Consider the following 21,767-nt stretch of genomic DNA (forward strand, 5'->3'; position numbering starts at 1 on the left):
GCTCCCACATGCATAGCTCCCTTACTACGGGTGCTGAGCCCCCAACCGCCCTCCCCCAAAACCCACAAATGTACAACACTACCATAGCTCTTAGGGGTGAAGGGGGCACCTACATGCAGGTACAGTGGGTTTTGAAGACCTCCCATTTACCAGCACAAGTGTTACAGGTAGGAGGGGGATGGGCCTGGGTCCACCTGGCTGAAGTGCACTGCGGTACCCACTAAAAGTGCTCCAGGGACCTGCATACACGCAGGCCTCTAGGACCTGTTGCTGCTATATAACATTGGCACACCAGTTGACACCTGAAGACTAATCTCTCCGAAAACGTCCTTTATTGGAATAAGTACGCTTACTCACAGTTAACTGCAAATCAGAGGTTGTGCCCCACTGGCAACGAGTCTCCCTGATACTGAGATGAGCAGTAGGTCAGAGCTGGCAGAATGCTGTACAATGCCCTCTTTCAGCCACATTCAAGGTAAGAACTAAGTTCTGTAACGTGGCTAACACATGAAAGGGATCTAAAACTGGCTTACAAAAATGGCCACTACCTCATGGACTACCGGAAACAAAACAGGGCATACTCTGACCCAGTAAGCAGGGGGAAAAGCACCATGGGAGTAGAGCCTACCAACTACCAACATCGTGAGCACTGAACACAAGCTAGTGGAATCACGGAGCCCAATACCCTACACCCACCACAATGCATTGCTGATATGACTCTGCAGTGCCCTTAACAGAAAAGGTGTCACACTCACTCGAGACCCACATCAGAACCAGGGAAAGGCTGTCACAGGATAGAACACATTCTGCTGTCATGGAGGTGGGTACGGCATTTGAGGCTGGCATAAAGGCTGGGAAAAAAGCTTTTAAAGTGGGTTTTTTTTTGTGGGAGGGGGTTAGTGACCACTGGGGGTGTCCGGGGAGGTCATCCCCGATTCCCTCCAGTGGTCATCTGGGCAGTTGGGGCACTTTTTTGGGACTTGTTCGTAAAAAAAAAAGGGTCCAAAAAAAGTGACCCAAAATCGCGGTCAAAATGCCTTTTTTTTTCGATCATCAGCTAAAGAAGCCCATCTCTCCTCAGCCGATAACCACGCCCCAGTTCCGCCTTCACCACGCCTCCGACACGCCCCCGTCAACTTTACCCGTTTCCACGATGGATTGCAGTTGGCAAAAAGCCCAAAATCGGCTTCCGATTATACCAATTTGGGCGCCCACGGGAGAAAGATGCGCATCTCCCGATTTGGGTCGCAATATAGGCGTTTTTCTCTTTCAATTATAAGCAGGATTGTACCAGGTTTCGAAAACTGGCTCATTAGTCTCTCTTGACATGTCCTCAGCCTTGTGAATCACGATCTTTCGCTATCCCACTTGGAAAGCATTGGTATTACTAGCAGAGTGCTTCACTGGGGTTCGTCTTTCTTACATTTTTGGACTCTTTCAGTATCACTTGCCGCTCCTACCTCTTCTTCATTCCCCCTTCACTACAGTGTTCCTCAGCGGTCCATGTTGACTCCCTTACTTTTTAATATTTGTTGACCCCTCTCACTGTGTTAGTTCAGGATTATGATACAAGCACAATAGTACTACGCCAACGGCATTTTATAGATTTCTTATTTATTTACTTTTTTTATTTACAAAATGTGTAGCCTGCCTTTCTCCAGATCTTGCCCCAACACAATCTTGTTTGGTTGCTGTGGCTTTATGGCTGAGTAACAGTCGTCTTGTCCTCAACCAGAAAATCTTTGGCCTCTTCGCTCACTGGTTATCCACTCAGACCTTCTCTCACCCCTACAATTTGAGGGACCCCCACTACTCTGGTGGAACACTTTAGATTCTTGGGGGTTTACCTGAACCAATTTCTTTCTTCTTCTTTTTCTTTTTGTTCAAATATATTTATTAGATTTTCAAAAAGTATAATCAGGTAAATAAATAACCCAACAACAAAATCATAGACATGATATATAGATATTCCATACATTGCAATGTCTCTTTGCAACCTCAGATGGATAAAAAGAATAATGCAATGTCTTTCTTTTGAAATACAGATTTTTATTTATGTAAATTATTTATAGTCTGCACCTTGAAACATTGATACAGAATACAGATATCATCGGCGATGAAGAAATCCTTCTTTACCTTTCCATAGTTCAGGGCTGTTTGTCGTTATTTGGATCTCCCTTCTCAGAAGACTTTGCATATGGGAGGTTTTTCCTTTCCAAATAAGTTTTGATAGAATACTATCTAACTTTTTATATAGATGTGAGGGAAAGGAAATAGGGACCATACTAAATATATCATTTATTTTTGGAGTGAGTACCATCTGAATGGCTTCTGCTCTGCCCCACCAAATGAGGAAGGGAGGGGTCCATTTCTCAATCTTATGTTTCACCATTTTAAGAATGAACTCCATGTTGAATTAGATGGTTTGTTCCAAGCTGGGACCATACCAAATGCCTAGATATTTAAGTTTATCAAGTTCCCATTTGAACGGAAAATTGCTGATATGATGTTTCCTAGTGAATTTGGATAATAGCATTAGGACAAATTTCGTCCAGTTAATCCATAGCTGCCGAGAGAGGGGGGGGGGGGGAATTCCCGAGGCCCAGGCCTCCGGGGAGGGCGGTGCAGGGGTCTCTCTCTGTCTCCTGCTCCTGACGGGACCCAGGTGATCGCATCCCGACAGGAGCAGGAGAGAGAAAACTCCAGCGCTGGGCCCCCCTTGCATTGCCTGCCTAGCAGTTGCTGGGCCCTCAGGCCACGCATGCTCAGTTTTGAGACTGAGCATGTGCGACCTGAGGAATGCAGCTGCAGGGGCAGGCAATGCTGGGCAGAGGAAGGAGCCGTGCTGCCTGCAGATGGCGGGGCCAGCCAAGGTACTTAGGGTGGGCGGCGGTGGCGATGATGATTTTGGGGAGGGAGCAGCAGCGGTGATGAAGATTCTGCCCCGGGCCCAGTTCAGTTTATCGGCAGCCCTGAGTTAATCTGAGAGAAAAGAAAAAGAATCTATGCAGGTGAGAACTGTGGGTAAAGATCGTACAGTGGTATATATCAAAATATCATCCGCACAGATGGATAATTTGTAATGATTTTCCTGTGAGATGATCCCTTCTGTTTCTGAGTTAGCTCTAATTGGAAAGGCCAAGAGTTCTAAGGCTAGATTGAACTATCTAAAGCAAAAGGAGGTATTAATTTTCCAGACTTTAAAAACTTACCATACAGCTCTTCAGGCTTCTCAAGCTATCAAATGGTTTGATTTTTCTCCTCAAAGCCGCAGATGGGGAACCATTTTTTGAAAGATTGACAGATAATTCTTGGATTGTTTACTAGAGTGTGGATGTGATTCTCCTCCAAACCTTTTCGATTGTTAACATACAAGCGCTTCACCATTGCTCCTTATCACCTCCAACTTCTTCCCACCATGAACAAATTTTATTTTCCCAAAGGATTACTTATTTTGAAGTCCACTTCAACACTTTTAAAAGACCTCCTGAAGAAATCCAACCTGAAAGATCACTCTCTCTCGTCAAAATACAAAACTCTTACTTAAACTGGAAAATTTGGAAAAACACTGACATATGGTCTATTACTCAACTCATGGAAACAGGCTCCTTTATCCCCTTTGACTCCCTAGCTGAAAAATATAATCTTCTCCTTATGGAAAACTCAAACTGGATTTTTCTTATCACCCATCTCTCCTCTCTGTTTGGAAAATTAAAAATGTACATCCCTAAAGTTCACTTTTTCTTAGTGGGTTCATATACTACTTAACTCGTTGAAAACCGCCTCCAAGATTTACAAAGCACTATGCGAGGCACAGCTCTCCTCAAACCGCATACTGAAAGGCCGATGGGAAAACACTTTGCACATTTCCACTAATACAGTAAATTGGTATGACTTCTGGTCGAAAATGCTTAGATCCACTCTTTCAGCTTCTATTATACAATCATTAGTTTTTATAATATACACGATCCTACTGGACACCAGTGAAAATGTCCAAAATATCTACTACTCCCACGTCTATTAACTGCTGGTCATGCCAACAAGACCCGGATGATTTCTCTCATCTCATAAGTACATAAGTATTGCCATACTGGGAAAGACCAAAGGTCCATCGAGCCCAGCATCCTGTTTCCAACAGTGGCCAATCCAGGTCACAAATACCCGGCAAGATCCCAAAAATGTACAAAACATTTTATATTGCTTATCCCAGAAATAGTGGATTTTCCCAAGTCCATTTAATAACGGTCTATGGACTTTTCCTTTACGAAGCCGTCCAAACCTTTTTAAAACTCTGCTAAGCTAACCACCTTTACCACATTCTCTGGCAACGAATTCCAGAGTTTAATTACACATTGAGTGAAGAAAATCTTTCTCCGATTCGTTTTAAATTTACTACATTGTAGCTTCATCACATGCCCCCTAGTCCTAGTATTTTTGGAAAGCGTGAACAGACGCTTCACATCTACCCATTCAACTCCACTCATTATTTTATAGACCTCTATCATATCTCCCCTTAGCTGCCTTTTCTCCAAGGTGAAGAGCCCTAGCCACTTTAGCCTTTCCTCATAGGGAAGTTGTCCCATCCCCTTTATCTCATGTTCTATTGTCCCAATGTCCGGAACTTCTGGACAGGACTAAGGGAAAGAATACTCCCTATTGCACCCTTAGAACATAAAATAGATATTTCACTGGGAACTGTCATCTTAAAATCTTCTCATCTGAATCTAAGTATACCTGATAATCACATTAGATTAATATACTGATATCTATCACCATACATCTCATAGTTTTACATTGGAAGGACAATTCGAAACTTCACTTTAATGAATGATGGTCTCTCATACGTGCGATATGAAGCTTTAAATGGCCTTTGCACTCATAATGTAATTCACGTTCAAAAACTTTGGGCTCCTTTTGATGTCTGTTGTGACAATCTGCAGACTACTGAATGACAATTTAATACCCTTTCTTTTCTGGTGATGGGGATGTTGTTTATCTTTAAATTTGTTATAACTAACTATAAACTATTCAATAAAACATAGTAAAAATAAAAGACTTTACATTAGTTACATCAAAACTGGACTACTGCAATGTTACCTATTCTGGGGCCTCTTTGTATCGGTTGAAACACCTGAAGACTGTTAGAATTTTGTGTCACACTTGGAAATATGACCACATTACTCCCTTGTTGATGCGTCACTGGCTTCCTCTTTCTTATTGGAGTTCAAGTTAAAATTCTCACACTGACTCATAAAGTGTTATATAGTGATGTTATCTCTCCTCATTGACCATCCTCCATGTTCCGGTTTAGGGTGCACGATGGCCATCTCTTTCTCCCGACAGTATCACAAGCTCACCTGGGCTCCACTAGGGAATCTCCTGTCCATTTTAGTACCCATTCTCTCTGGAACTCACTTTTCATCTTGAGGCTTCCTTCCCCAGGATTAAATCTGCTCTCAAAACTCATGTTTTGTCAGGCCTTTCCTTCTGCAGTCCATGGTGAGCAACCTGCCAAGCCATGAAATCTGCTGTTCTTTCTAACAGTTCCTTTCCTGTACAGTAACGGCATTCTTGTCCTTGAGATGTTTTTATTGTAAAACCACTTTGCTGCATGTGGATAGGAAAGTAAATGTCGGCAGATAAAGACCTTCACAGTCCATCCAGTCTGGCCAAAAAGGTGACCGGAGTTGTATTTGGGACTCTGTACTGGTTCCACTTCATTATGAGTAGTTTAGTTGATTATGGCTTAATATACCGCCTTTCATACAATCAAACATTTCACAATAAAATTATAAAAGCACAAAATAGGGGAAAAGGGACTCCAACTAAAAAGATTCAAGAGAAATTAGCGAGAGCTAGAAAACAGAGAGAAAAGAATAGATATGGCCAGCCAGCCCCACCCAACACAGGGGTCAACAGAAAAAGCTTTTGTAAATAAGTTGAGTATTCAAGGCTACTTTAAAATCTTGGTAAGACTGCTCGAGGTGAAGGGCAAAAGGCAAGGAATTCAGCAGGGATAGTCTTAAGAAGGAAAAGGCAGAGTGACGAGTGCATAAGTATTGCCATACTGGGACAGACCAAAGGTCCATCAAGCCCAGCATCCTGTTTCCAACAGCGGCCAATCCAGGTCACAAGTACCTGGCAAGATCCCAAAACAGTACAATACATTTTATGCTGCTTGTCCCAGAAATAAGCAGTGGATTTTCCCAAGTCAAGTTCACCATGTAACCCCAAATCCTTCTGTAACACCAAATGTCTATTTTCTTCTTATTTCCACAATTCATGATATATTGTAAGCCACATTGAGCCTGCAAAGAGGTGGGAAAATGTGGGATACAAATGCAAAGGTAACACAAACCTTTGGGAACAACTCCGCTCAATTGTATAAAGCAACAACCTGCAGGAATAGCGGGTGATTGGTTGTAAATTGCGAGATAAATATTTTAATTACGGAGGGGAAGAAGACCTCAGACCTGTGACAATTTCTTGATCAATGAGATCACCTTAATATAGTCACTTCTGTATAATCACTGGTCTTTCTGCCAACCTCCTCCTTAGATGTGCAATTCATGCGCTTTAACATATATAAATATTCTAAAACTGAATCAAAAAATAAACCACAGCTACTTAGCTTATTATTGTTTGGTTAAGGGTCTCCCCAACGGTCCCGTTTCGCCACCTGGGGCTTCATCAGGGAGAGAGAACCCCTCTGCATCGAACTGTGGAAAAAACCTAAAAATCAGGGGTGGCTGTTGCACTTTGACCCAGAGCAGTGTCTGTTAACAAGCACAGCTTTTTTTGAAGGGGTATGTTGATCACCCCTGATTTTTAGTAGCTGTGGTTTATTTTTTGATTCAGTTTTAGAATATTTATATATGTTAAAGCGCATGAATTGCACATCTAAGGAGGAGGTTGGCAGAAAGACCAGTGATTATACAGAAGTGACTATATTAAGGTGATCTCATTGATCAAGAAATTGTCACAGGTCTGAGGTCTTCTTCCCCTCCGTAATTAAAATATTTATCTCGCAATTTACAACCAATCACCCGCTATTCCTGCAGGTTGTTGCTTTATACAATTGAGCGGAGTTGTTCCCAAAGGTTTGTGTTACCTTTGCATTTGTATCCCACATTTTCCCACCTCTTTGCAGGCTCAATGTGGCTTACAATATATCATGAATTGTGGAAATAAGAAGAAAATAGACATTTGGTGTTACAGAAGGATTTGGGGTTACATGGTGAACTTGACTTGGGAAAATCCACTGCTTATTTCTGGGACAAGCAGCATAAAATGTATTGTACTGTTTTGGGATCTTGCCAGGTACTTGTGACCTGGATTGACCACTGTTGGAAACAGGATGCTGGGCTTGATGGACCTTTGGTCTGTCCCAGTATGGCAATATTTATACACTTAAAAAGAGATTTGGTTTAAAAGGACAGTAACCTCGTCTGAATCCAGACTGGAAACTGTCCAAACAAGGAGGGCCCATCTAGATAATCAGTAAATGAAGAAACATTTTCAATACATGGCAAGAAAGGTGAAATTGGGTGACATTCTGAATACCTGACCCTCATTCTGTGAAAACTCTCTCTGAAAAACCAGTAAAATATATGAATATGTTAAGTCTCTTATCACATCTGATTTACAGAGATTATATCACTGTGCCTCATGCACCTCTAATCGTGTGTGCTTTTTTGGACTGTGTTCAAACAGTGGTATGGAAGTGTCTAAAGGATATTGAGCTGGGAGAAGTTAGAGAAAAGAGGTCCATGCATGCTTGCTCATTATGCCCCCGATTGAGAAGCAGCAAGATGGAGAGCTTGAAGAAAGGGGGGGAATTGAAAGCAGTGTTAAGAAAACAAGAGATTAAATCAAGCTGGACCCACTTTTACAGCTGAAGAAATGGCCTCTGGTTTCCTCTTGATGGTCCATCTGTATCTCAGTTGTGCAAGCAGCTCCATCACCAAAGAATAAAGAGCTGAACCTCTTGCAGGAGGACAGTCCATGAAATCTGTGAGCACACGTGGTAGCCATACAAGACAAGCTGCGGTTAAGGGCCAGCATTTCTCCTTTGTTGGCAAAGCCCCACACAGATGGATAGAGGTATATCTTCGTTTGTCCTGAATGTGCCTCGTCTTGGTTCCTCCTTCACTTATTAAAGGCTGGTTCCTCTGGTTCCTCCCACTGTTTTAGGTGTTGCACTTCTGGAGCTTCTCTGTCAGAATCAATCCCTTCTCCTGAACGTAATTTTCTCTTTCCTCAATTTTGTCTGATCCATGAACCACAGCCTGGGGTTAAAGACTGCAAGCAGAGTCAACTCTCACAACCTGCTTCTGACACAAGCACTTTTGATGAACTGAACATCTGCCAATGTTACTTCAGTACAAAAGGGCATCACACTCAATATTGCCAAATTCCAGTTGGCTGACCTAGCCAGTGTTATCTAAGAACTTGGAAGCCAGAAGTATCCCCTCTGCCGTTCCTCCATCCCTAGCAGTCATCTGGAGATAAGCATGAGGTCTGAAATACAGCACACAATCATAGAAGCAAGAAATATAATAGGTTTTCCAGTCTCCCTAATTCCGCTACTGGTGGAAAAGGATCCATTTGAGCACTAGAAATGATTTGTTAATTGAACTTTCCCTTGATCCTAAGATCCCTCCTCTTTCTTCCATGAGGGCTTCCCGCTTAGAATGGAAGCCTAAGAAAGGGAAATGGAGAAGCCACTGTGGGGTCCATAAGCTTTACAAATTAACAGAAAGCATTTGGCAAAGTATCTCATGAACAATTCCTGAGGATATTAAAAAGTCATTGGGATAGGAGGCAGTGTCCTATTGGTTAAAAGACAGAATCTCTCATACCCCCTCCTCCTGCTTTCACCCTCTCCCTAGCCTAATGGTTAGTGCAGTGGGCTTTGATCCTGGTCACCTGGGTTTGATCCCCACTGCAGCTCCTTGTGACCCTTGGCAAGTCACTTAACCCTCCATTGCCCCAGGTACAAAAAACTTAGACTGAGAGCCCCCTAGGGACAGAGAAATGTGTACAGTGTTGTGTATGTCTAGTAGTGCTACAGAAAGTATTAGTAGTAGTAAAACAGAAAGTAGGCTTAAATGGTCAATATTCTCAATGGAGAAGGGTAAATAGTGGAGTTCCCCAGGTATCTGTCATATTTATAAATGACCTGGAAACAGGAACAAGTAGTGAAGTCATCAAATTTGCTGATGACACTTTTTAAAGTTATTCAAAATTGTTAAAACTACATGAGTGAGAACTTCCAGGAGGACCTTATGGGACTGGGTATCCAATTGCACAGTAAACGACAGCAGATAAGAACCCGCTTGGTCTACCCTCAGACACGTACAACACCAATGGAAGAAATTTGCAACTTGGTCCAAGTAGAGAAAAATGCAATTGTACTATAAAACCAAAATGTTCACTCAAATAGTTCCAAAACTTTTAGTTTTTCACATTTTTATAAACCACCTTTGTTATATTGGTCATAATCAAGCATATGGATAAAAAAAAGCCAGTATTTGAAACATGGACAAAGCATCCCACCAGTACCTTATTATGTAAGTGGAGGAGTGGCCTAGTGGTTAGAGCACGGGTCTTGCAATCCAGAGGTGGCCAGTGCAAATCCCGCTGTTGCTCCCTGTGATCTTGGGCAAGTCACTTAACCCTCCATTGCCTCTGGTACAAACTTAGATTGTGAGCCCTCCTGGGACAGAGAAATATCCAGAGTACCTGAATGTAACTCACCTTGAGCTACTACTGAAAAAGGTGTGAGCAAAATCCCAAATAAATAAAGATTCTAGAATCCTAAAGAGTAACATGATTCCATCCAGAATCTCAGAGTAGCAGCATTCCATGTAGAACCCCAAAGAGTAACAAGATTCTTTGGGGTGGAGGAGTGGCCTAGTGGCCAGAGGTGGCCGGTTCAAATCCCACTGCTGCTCCTTGTGATCTTGGGCAAGTCACTTAACCCTCCATTGCCTCTGGTACAAACTTAGATTGTGAGCCCTCTTGGGACAGAGAAATATCCAGTGTACCTGAACGTAACTCACCTTGAGCTACTACTGAAAAAGGGGTGAGCAAAATAAATAAATAGCATTTATTGGCCCAGTGTCAATATCAAGGATAGATGCCATGAGCAATACAACACTGTGCGATTACAGAGCAGGGGAACCCAGCGTAGTCTCTGTTAAGACGCTGCATCTCACAGTGTTGTATTGGCCATGGCGTCTTATCATTGATATTGTTGCCGGGCCGATAAGTACTACTTATCTATTTGTTCTTACATGATAAGTTGCTGGTGGGATGCTTTATGTCTACATTTCAAATGATGGCTTTTTAGATCCATATGTTCGACTATGATAAATATGACGGCTTATGAAACATTAAAAAACTAAAACAATTTTGAAAATATTTGAGTGTGCATTTTGGTTTCGTAGCACGATTGCACTTTTCTCTACTTTGGAGCAAATTGCCCGATGAAAGAAATGCAAATTTCTCCCTTTAGCAGTTGTTTATGATGACCGTCCCGTGTCCGAGGGCATTTACTCCTTAAATTGAGAGGAAAAAGAAAAGGGCAGGTTTCCCTGTAACACAGCCAGCTGCAAACTATGCCAAAACATTTCACAAGACCCCACAGTCATTCACAAGGGAAAAATATTCAACATAAAGGACTATTTTACATGCTCATCTTCCAATGTGGTATATATCATTCAGTGTAAGAAATGTAATGAAGGATGCTATATTGGAGAAACAGGCCAGATGCTTAAGACAAGATTCAATCTGCACAGACATCACATGAAAATAGCAGGTGCCAATCAAGCCCCCACCCCTGTGGGCCAACACTTCGCAGGACCAGAACACTGCACCAGTGATTTCACAGTAAGAATACTGAAAGGTAATTTTAAAACAATACAGGAACGTAAGACCTTTGAAATAAGAATGATTGAATATTTTGCCACCCAACAAACAGGACTTAATGAGGATCTGGGTTTTCTAACTCATTATAAAACATAAAGCTGTATTTCTCTGTTTATTACCCTCCTCTCACCTACCAACACCCATTCTGTTAGAATATCAATGAAATGCTTTGATGTCCCCATCCAAACCCCCACCCTCCCACTCTGTCAGACTGTCAAAGTAATGCTTTGATGTTTCTCTCATATATACTATCTGCTACCTCATTTGCTTATTTCCGATCTGATGAAGAAGGGCAACCTTTGAAAGCTAATCAAGAAATGTATTAAGTTATTATGTCCAATAAAAAAAGGTATCATCTTATTTTCTTTTCCATGTTTTATTTTGTTTGATTTCTATTGATAACTCCTTAAATTGAAATTTGTGCTTTCTCCTGGTTTATGTTTGAAGCTTACATTAGTTTACCAGCGAGTTGTTTCGATTATTTTTTGTTGTTTTTTTTGTTTGTTTGTTTTTAATTATACAACAAATTCAAAAGGAAACACAACAGAATTAAATACACAATAAAGCTGAGTTCAAATCATAATGTTAGTCCGCAGTTGAAAGAAAAGGGTCTAAAGATTTCCATTTTTGAAGACCAGCTTTATGACTAAGAATGGAAATTACTGCAGACTGCTCGTATTTTTGTACAGTAAACTCCAGTTCCACCAAACCACCACATTTACTTGGGAATTGTCTTTCCAGTGCGAAATGACCAGTTTCAATGGATTATTTGTATTGATAAGATAAAGACCCGCATGGTCCATCCAGTCTGCTCAACTAGGCCGCAGAACTGCACCGACCAGTCTTTTCGGGTTACACTGCTTCATGAGTGAACACTGCCATCATAACTAGCTGGCAATTTGTTACCAATCCTATTGAGAGGACTAATCACAGTTACCCGGCCCCAGGTAGAGAGCGGCCAATAAGAAGGGTCCCATCCTCCCTCTCACAGATCCAAATTCTTAGTCCAAGATAACACTGAAAGAATAGGACACAAGGCTCAGATATTATAGAAAAGCTGGCTTATTACAAATATTGGTAGCAGTACACTTAATTATCTTGTAGCTGTAAGTGTCAGTCAGAGACAATGCACTTATGCAGAACCACCCAAAACAATGGTAAACCTTTCTAGATAACACACACTGGCACTTAGTCCTGAATTATTAGGACTCCTGACACCCTAGGCGCTATAAAACAAAAGAGAGAAGTGCAATTTGACCAATGGAAAAGGTTCCCCCACACTCAAAAACTTTGGAACAGAAGCCAATCATGGAGTTGATGAAGGAAGCAGGCAGCAAAGCTGGGATGGCAGACGCTCTCTTTCTCTGGATGGTTGGTCAGCAGCAGACGGTCCCAGTTGGTCAGCAGGTAAGCTCTCCCCAACCAGGCAAGAGTATGCAAGCAGGTGAAGCCACAGATTAACGAGCCTTCATCATGTGGATGGCTCAGGCCAGCTGATACCAGCTCTCGCGTGAACTGCCCAAGATAACAGAGCCAACTAGCTATTATGCTTATGGAAGAGGTTCTTATACACCTTTCCTCTGGTTTAGTGCCATGTTGACTATTTATTGGGATTTATTAACCGCCTTTATGAAGAGATTCACCCAAGGCAATGACTAGAATAAAAGTCTGTTTTCCAGTGTTGTGTCTTTAGGGGACCAAACTGATTTCTTCTGCCCATGAAGTCCCCCAGCTCTGTAAACAAGGTTGTTACTGAAAGTTACTTTGCCTTGCTCAGGCCTTGATGAATCAGCAATGGGCCTGAGGTCTGAGAACAAACCTCTGCATTGGAACTGATACTGGCCTAAGCCTCTTTCCAAAAATACGAAGACTAGGGGGCACACAATGAAGCTACAAAGTAGTAAATTTAAAATGAATCAGAGAAAATATTTCTTTTTTTTTTTGTTACATTTGTAGCCTGCGCTTTCCCACTCATGGCAGGCTCAATGTGGCTTACATATTATATACAGGTACTTATTTGTACCTGGGGCAATGGAGGGTTAAGTGACTTACCCAGAGTCACAAGGAGCTGCCTGTGCCTGAAGTGGGAATCAAACTCAGTTCCTCAGTTCCCCAGGACCAAAGTCCACCACTCTAACCACTAGGCCACTCCACTCTTCACTCAATGTGTCATTAAACTCTGGAATTGGTTGCCAGAGAATGTAGTAAAAGCAGTTAACTTGCGTATGTCTAGTAGCGCTATAGAAATGATAAGTAGTAGTAGTCACCATCCGCCGTGCATCCCAGTAGTCTGCCCACTTGCCAAGCCAAGAACACAACTCCTCCGCAGCTTTATACAGGAAATTTTAATAATAACATTAACCATAATTATTGATTTCCAAGATAGGCCTTTCCTCAGGAGTCATAGCATTTAACAACTCAGTTCATATTGAGCTCAAGGTAGAGCCTCCAGTCACAAAGCCCTATTATCTCTGGCACTCAAGTCCTTAAGCGTATGTCTCCCACAGAGTTCAATACAGTCTTTTAAGGAAACCCCTGTGCTTGGATAAAGCTCCACCAGCAGCCCAGTATATCCACATGAGCCTTAATAAAGTTCATTCCCTAAGCACAGTCTTTTAAGGAAAACTCCTTCACTTGAATAAAGTTCATTCATTTAGTACAGTCTTTTCACTCAAGCTTTCTATGCCCTCACCTCAGCAAATATCCTGAGGTTAAGGGGACCCCCACCCTTTCACATACCAGCCCTTGAACACCTGGTATCCACTCACTTGGGTCTGGCTTGAGTACAAAGTCCAGCTTCTTTTATCCTTTCAAACAAATTCAAATTCTTGCAGCATGCCCCTGGCAGGTTCAGGCATCCACACTTCCAAGGTTCCCCCCCTTTACGGTACCCTCCTCCACCTTTGACTAAACTATCCATCAAAGATGCTTCTCTCCCTTTACCTTTGCCAGGGCCGAAATGTCCATGGGTTCCCTCCCCAGGCTCTGCATCCACCCTTTGAATCTCACTCTCTCTTCCTCTGCTGGTAACCACTCTGTGTACTCTGCTTCTTCTTCTTCTTCTAAATTGTGAATCCCAGGCAGCTGCCAATCCTTAATATTAGCCTACTTGACAAGGTCCTGGCCCTTGCCCCAGGAACTCTGGGATCTGAAGTCTGGCTTACCCGCCTTGAATGGGCCACGTGACTCCCTCATAGGATCATGGGGCTTGTAGTGCAGTCTAGCCCCTCCCCAGCCATCAGGTGACCTACTCCAGGGAAGCTGGAAGTTGTAGTCCCTCCACTGCTCCTGTAGAGTTTTGCCTTTCCGGCATCTACATTCAGTGTTCCTCACTCTAGATGTGCTGGGTCCTTCACACTTAGCAGGGTTTAAAAATGGTTTGGATAACTTCCTAAAGAAAAGTCCATAAGCCATTATTAAGATATCCCAGAAATAAGCAGTGGATTTTCCCCCAAGTATAAGCAGCATAAAATGTATTGTACTGTTTTGGGATCTTGCCAGGTATTTGTGACCTGGATTGGCCACCGTTGGAAATAGGATACTGGGCTTTATGGACCTTTGGTCTTTCCCAGTATGACAATACTTATGTACTTATATATATTATTAACAGGAGGTGGCGGGAGCGTTGGCCCATTGTCTGGCCTGAAGCCAGTAGGTGGAGCTTGCTACCATACTGAGTCATCCAAAACAATAGCAAATGCTTATTAGAAATAAGGAGCGCCTATGCGTGGACCATTAATTTGCTTTGCTTTGAGTGTATCAAGATGGCGACTACAGCTTGAGCTGTAATTTGCAGCTACATGTGGCCCTAGGTGGGCACAGGCCCGCCCGTTCTTGCCTCAAGCCCACCCTGTCTAGTGGCCCCTAAAACACCTCATTCCTCCCCCTCCCCCTGTTCTAGCAGCACGACATCTGTCTCTCTCTGAATCCCCTCCGTTCTACCTTCAAGCTGTCGCCACCAGCTATTCCAGTAGGCAACCTGCGTTGGCCCTACAGGCTTCCCTCTACCGCGTCCTGGCCTCGATGACATCATTTCCTGTTTCTTCACTGGTAGGGATGCAGTAGAGGGAAGCCTGCAGGGATTGCTGCCAGCGATGACTCTGAGGTAGACTGGGGAGAAGGGAGGTTTCATAGGGAGACTGGCAAATGCCAAGCAGAGGGGGTGTAGGAGCAGCTGCTGGGCTGCGGACGGAGGGGAAGAAAGATGACGATATATGAGTAGGGGCGGGGTGGATGGGAAGAAAGAGGGAGAGATGGATACACGGGCAGAGGGAAAGTTTAAAACAACCTATGTATATATGTACGGGGTGGGGGTGGGAAGGGCCCACCCAGGTTAACTCTGGGCCCACCCGAAATGGCAGGTCTACGCTCCTGGCTTCAACCTTGTCACGTAATGCCTTCTCTTGTCAATTAAACCTCCTTGGGCTTGGATGGTCTTTGACAGCAACTCCAGTCAGTAGTTGGACATCTGGCAAGTACATAAGTACATAAGTAGTGCCATACTGGGAAAGACCAAAGGTCCATCTAGCCCAGCATCCTGTCACCGACAGTGGCCAATCCAGGTCAAGGGCACCTGGCACGCTCCCCAAACGTAAAAACATTCCAGACAAGTTATACCTAAAAATGCGGAATTTTTCCAAGTCCATTTAATAGCGGTCTATGGACTTGTCCTTTAGGAATCTATCTAACCCCTTTTTAAACTCCGTCAAGCTAACCGCCCGTACCACGTTCTCCGGCAACAAATTCCAGAGTCTAATTACACGTTGGGTGAAGAAAAATTTTCTCCGATTCGTTTTAAATTTACCACACTGTAGCTTCAACTCATGCCCTCTAGTCCTAGTATTTTTGGATAGCGTGAACAGTCGCTTCACATCCACCCGATCCATTCCACTCATTATTTTATACACTTCTATCATATCTCCCCTCAGCCGTCTCTTCTCCAAGCTGAAAAGCCCTAGCCTTCTCAGCCTCTCTTCATAGGAAAGTCGTCCCATCCCCACTATCATTTTCGTCGCCCTTCGCTGTACCTTTTCCAATTCTACTATATCTTTTTTGAGATACGGAGACCAGTACTGAACACAATACTCCAGGTGCGGTCGCACCATGGAGCGATACAACGGCATTATAACATCCGCACACCTGGACTCCATACCCTTCCTAATAACACCCAACATTCTATTCGCTTTCCTAGCCGCAGTAAGTCCACTACCAGACCGATGTCTACAATCTGTTCTGAAAATGGCAAAGACAGGTCAGGATCAAATATACTAAGCATAATAAGCATGGATATTTTATATCACATGAATGTCATATGCTATGTATCTGTATGTGGGAGGGGAAGACGTCTTAAGGTTGAAATTTCTTTAGAGAGCAAAATTGTATTCATTAGCAATATGGTTGATTCATTTATTGATAATGAATGTGACTGTGCTGAGGCCATAATAAAACCAGCCTTCAGACTATTGACATGGTGGTGTGATTACATCAAATAGAACTTTCCATCTGTAAAAGGTTTGAAATTTCAGACGGAAAAGCCAATAAAAGACAATCTACATTCCGACGATAGTTACGAGAGTCTAATAAGCAGAATGAGGGATGTAAACTCTCCGGAAAATAAAACTAAACAACAGATTTTAAACAATATCCGATCCCTCAAAGGCAGCTTCCCAGTGACACCATTTTTTTAAATTAAAATAATTTCTAATCCACACAATCTAAAAGTTTTTAGCAGATTACAAGGGTAATGTACATAATTCCACAATAAATTACAAATATTAAACCACAAGATTTTATCCAATAAACATACGATAAAATTACAAGACAATTCACTTTAGTTAGTTCTGAATCACACCAGTAAGACTCCCAAACACTGCCTTTGCAGGTTCCAGTTCCAGATTCCTTTAACTTGCCCAACTCACCTATACAAAGTGCAACAGGCACATGACATAGAAACATTAAAAACTAGTAAAAAAAGGCCTGTTTCTGACACAAATGAAACGGGCGCTAGCAAGGTTTTCCTCAGAGTGTGTATGTTTGAGAGTGTGTGAGAGTGACTGTGTGAGAGAGAGTGAATATGCGAGTGTGTGTGTGACAGAGAGGTGCGCGTGTGTCTGCGAGAGAGTGTGTGTCTGTGAGAATGAGAGTGTGTGCCAGGGGCCCCCCTCCCTCCCTCCCAGTTCCAGGGTCATTCCTTCCCTCCCTCCCTCCGACTTTTAGGGTCGTTCCCTCCCTCCCTCCGACTTTTAGGGTCGTTCCCTTCCTCCCTCCCTCCAACTTTCAGGGTCCCCCCTCCCTCCGACTCTCAGGGTCCCTCCCTCTGAGTTTCTGGGTCCCTCCCTCCTGAGGAGTCGTGGCGGCTGCCCACACACACCCTCCCATGGGGCTCGGAGGGGCAGCCGTGACCGTCGCCTGCTTTCCTCCTCTGCAGCGCCGCTCCTACTCCTGAGGTCCCCCCTCCCCTGTGCAGGAATGCACAAGCGCACCTGCGCGCCGGCTCGGCATGCTCTCCATGGCTCTGCTCCCTCCATTCATGCCCAAGGACTCCGACCTTTCTTTCCCTGCCATTGGTCGGCTACTCCGCCCCTCAACGCTTGTTTCTCTTTCAAGCTCCGCCTCTGCCCCTGTTCCCTGCCCCTTTCGCCCCTTCTCCTCTGGCTCTGGTGTTCTACGTGACGTCAGTCAGGACTTCAGAGCCTAGCAGACCAACTCTAAAGAAAGCCACGGACACAGGCAGCCAGACGCATAGAGCGTTGGAGGTGAGAATTATTATACAGGATAAAGCAAATAAAGCCCATATGGTCTATCTCCCTTAGAGATTCTCTACATTAGAGATTTGCCCTACTGGATCTGACCAAAGGTCCATCTAGCCCAGTATCCTATTTCCAGCAGCGGCCAATCCAAGTCACAAGTACTTGGTAACCCCCAAAAGTAGCAATTTTCCATACACAAGCAGTAGCTTTCCCCAGGTTCACCTTAAAAACGGTTTATTTTATTTATTTGTTGAATTTGTATCCCACATTTTCCCGCTTATTTGCAGGCTCAATGTGGCTTACATTGCACCGTGCTGGCAATCGCCAGTTCCGCTATGACAAGTATATAGTGATATTATGGTAGAGATCATGTGTGACAGACACATTATGGAATAGGAAAGCAGAAGAGTTATGTTATGTCCATTTCGAGTGTTAGATTCGTTGTGTTGCAGGGTTTAAGGCATTTAAGTTGGATCATTCGGATATGGACTTTTCCTCTAGGAATTTGACCAAACCTTTTTTTTTTTAAACACAGCTACATAAATAATAAAAATGAATTTATTAAAAAAAATGTATAGTCTGCGATAGCCTGTTCTAGGCCGGTAACAATAAAATATACATGATTTAAATATCAAAGACCAACAAACCAGTGGTGTAGCCAGACCTCTCATTTTGGGCAGGCCCATAGTTAAGATGAGTGGGCCTTCCAAAACTCCCCCCTTTTTTGTCCCGCATCTATCTCCCTCTCCTCCGCTCCGGGTTCCAGAATTTGCCCCCTCCCGTCCCAGCGACTCCTCCCTCAGTCTATCTCAGCATCTTCGCCAGCGGTGGCAGCGACGCACAACCGCTGCCACCGCAGGCTTCCCTCCGCTGCTTCCTACCAGAGAGGAAACAGGAAGTGACACAAGTGAGGGCGGGATGTGACACAGGAAAGCCTGTGGGGCAGATGCAGACAGCGGATGTGCATCAAAACCCGGCTGGCTCAATCCGTCCTCCTTTTTCTGGAGCCATATGGTAACCCTGGCCCACCCAGACCCACCTGTAGCTACACCACAGCAACAAACATTTTACATCCTCAGCAAGGCAACAGTGACTAAATTCAGCAACTAATCTGTGACACTAAGGTCAGACCTTATTAAGTGCCAAATGCTTTGTCAAACAAAAACGCTTTCAGTTGTTTCTGAAACTGTAGTACAGATATGCAAGTTCAGCGGAAGTGTATTCCGTAGAACAATATAAAAGATTAATGACTGAAACACTTCTAGTCAGACCTGATGAAAAGTTGGTACATTTAGCCAAAATTTATCTAAAGAGCACCTCGGGGATCTGCACTTGCTCCAGCAATGAGTTCCAGAGCTTACCTGCATGTGGAGTGAAAAAAAATATTTTCTTCTATTTCTTTTAAACGTATTCACGGCGTGTCCCTTAGTCTTTGCACTTTTTGAAAGAGTAAACAATTGATTCACATTGACCCGTTCCACTCCATTCAGGCTATGACAGGGGCGTAGTTACTATGGGGCCACGGGGCTCTGGCCCCCCTGCCGGCGACCCTCTCAACCCCTGCTTCCGCCGCCAACCCGCCGTTGCCTACCTTTGCTGGCGGGGGATCCCAACCCCCGCCAGCCGAAGTCTTCTTCCTTTGTTTTGTTTCTGAGTCAGAGTATAACGTGCAGGACGTCAGACTCGGAAACAGAACGAAGGAAGAAGAGGACCTCGGCTGGCGGGGGTTGGGGTCCCCCGCCAGCAAAGGTAGGCAACGGCCACGGGTCATCGTCGGGGGGGTCAAAGTTGTTGGTGGTGCTGGCGGCGGTGGGGGGTGTCGGCAATAGAGGGGGGGTCGGCAGCACCAGGGGGGGGGCTAAAATGTGCCCCTTCACCTCGGGCTCTGGACCCCCCTCCCACCGGTCTGGCTACGCCCCTGGGTATGATAGACCTCAATCATATCTCTCCCTTGTCCAAGCTGAAGAGCCTCAGGGCTCTGTTAAGCTACACTAAACATCAGAGTCGCCCATATGTTCCTATGGGCAACTCAGCATTTAGCACACGCTAAAAACGTTAACGGGCCTTAATGCTACTTATTTATTTGCTGCATTTGTATCCCACATTTTCCCACCTATTTGCAGGCTCAATGTGGCTTACATTGTTCCATCATGGCTATCGCCAGTCCAGAGTTAAAGATACAAGTGGTGATACATAAAGAGCATGAATAACATAGTAAAATTAATCAAACAAGTATGAAGAGATCACAATTCGGGACCAGAGAAAAAGTGGTATTGCATTAGGGTTTATATGATGGATCGTTGCGGTATGCTTTGATGAAGAGGAAGGTCTTCAGTGATTTCCGAAAGTTGGTTGTCAGGAATTTTTTTCACACCAAATGGTAGTGCATTCCATACCTGCGTGCTTATGTATGAAAAGTTGGATGCATGTGTTAATTTGTATTTTAGTCCTTTGCAGCTGTGGAAATGGAGATTCAGGAATGTGCGTGCTGATCTTTTGGTGTTCCTGGGTGGTAAGTCTGTGAGGTCTGACATGTAGACCGGGGCCTCTCCATAAATGATTTTGTGAACAAGGTTTACTTAGTAAACAGGGCCCTTAACCTCTTTAGCCTTTCCTCATACGAGTCCTTCCATCCCCTTAATCATTTTGGTCCCCCTTCTGCACATCTGTTATAATTCCGCTGTATGATTTTTCAGATAAAGCGACCAGAATTGCGCTCAGTATTATGAACCCCAAGCTCCAAATTCCCAGTGAAATTCCAGTTCCAGTTACCTCCTTCCTGTGAAGTTGGAGAAAGCATCTTCCTGTCAGTACTGTTCACTCCATCAGCCCACAGGAGGCAGGTGCGAAGGGCTAAAAATTCAGGGATCAATACTCATCCAGAAGCGCTCGGCGTTTTCCTGACCGCCGCCAGCGTTATATCTGGTAATTCAATGCTGAGCACTGGATTCTGCTAGAGTTCCTCAGAGTCTAATCCTCTTGCTGGAAGTGGAGATGGTCTTGAAAGTAGCGAACCACCTTGCAATCCAGAAAGAGACTTCTAAAAATGAAGAGCTGCCGAGATGTCTGCACTACTCCTTTTGAACCTCCACTTCACAGTGCTTTTTGTACTACACAAATTCTAATACAAATCGGAGAAAATTTTTCTCCACTCAACGTGTAATTAAACTCTGGAATTGGTTGCCAGAGAATGTGGTAAAGGCGGTTAGCTTAGCGGGGTTTACAAAAAGGTCTGGATGGCTACTGTGAGCTGAGTCTCCCTTCCACGTGGTGGCCAGAGCTAATCCTGCTTAGCTTGGCTGACTGTTTCCCTGGTATGGGCTCCGAACCACCTCCTCGCTGCACTGCTTGTCCTGGTTTCACCGCTCCCCAGCTGACCTGCGCCCAGGATCAGCTCACGACCGGAACACACAAAACTCCAGCAGTCTTATAGTTCTTGAAAACCACAGGTCTTTATTTTCTCAGCACCTTTTAATACAGTCTTAATCTTCAAGCAGTTTCCTCATCAACAATGCAAGAGTCAGTTCAGTTTTTCCACATTCAGCTTATTAACACAGTCCAATCTTAACTCAGAATATCACAAACAGCAAATCTTTGTCTTACTCCCAATTGTAGCCTCCCCTCATCAGCACTATCTTCTACCCTTAGATAGTTTATGGGTTAGCTTCTTCCACCAGTGGCTTCCTTCCCCACTGGATTATTTTCTCCTCTCCAAGTATACACAGCTTGGGCCACACTCCTGCCACCAGAGCCTTTACCTTTCCTGAGGAAATTTGAGCAAGCCCTCCAACCTCCATGCACTCCTCCTCTTTCCTCTATATCCCATTCCATCTCCTCCTCCACCCTGGGTTCCCCCAGCTGCTGCTCATTCCCTGGATCAGAACTCATTTCCCAATCATTCACTCCTCCCTCCAGTTCCTGAGAGTCCCGCTGATGCCCCAGTGGTTTCTGGGACTGGTAGTTTCTCTCCCTAACTAGTGTTTTCACTGGGGCTTTGACCACTAGAAGGCGAACCTTTTGTCTAGAAGGGATTAGTGAAGAAGAATCATTACATTTCAAAGGAAAACCTCTTCCCCGTCCCAGTCT

Source organism: Microcaecilia unicolor, unplaced genomic scaffold (assembly GCF_901765095.1).
Source record: "Microcaecilia unicolor unplaced genomic scaffold, aMicUni1.1, whole genome shotgun sequence".
Classification (NCBI taxonomy): Eukaryota; Metazoa; Chordata; class Amphibia; order Gymnophiona; family Siphonopidae; genus Microcaecilia; species Microcaecilia unicolor.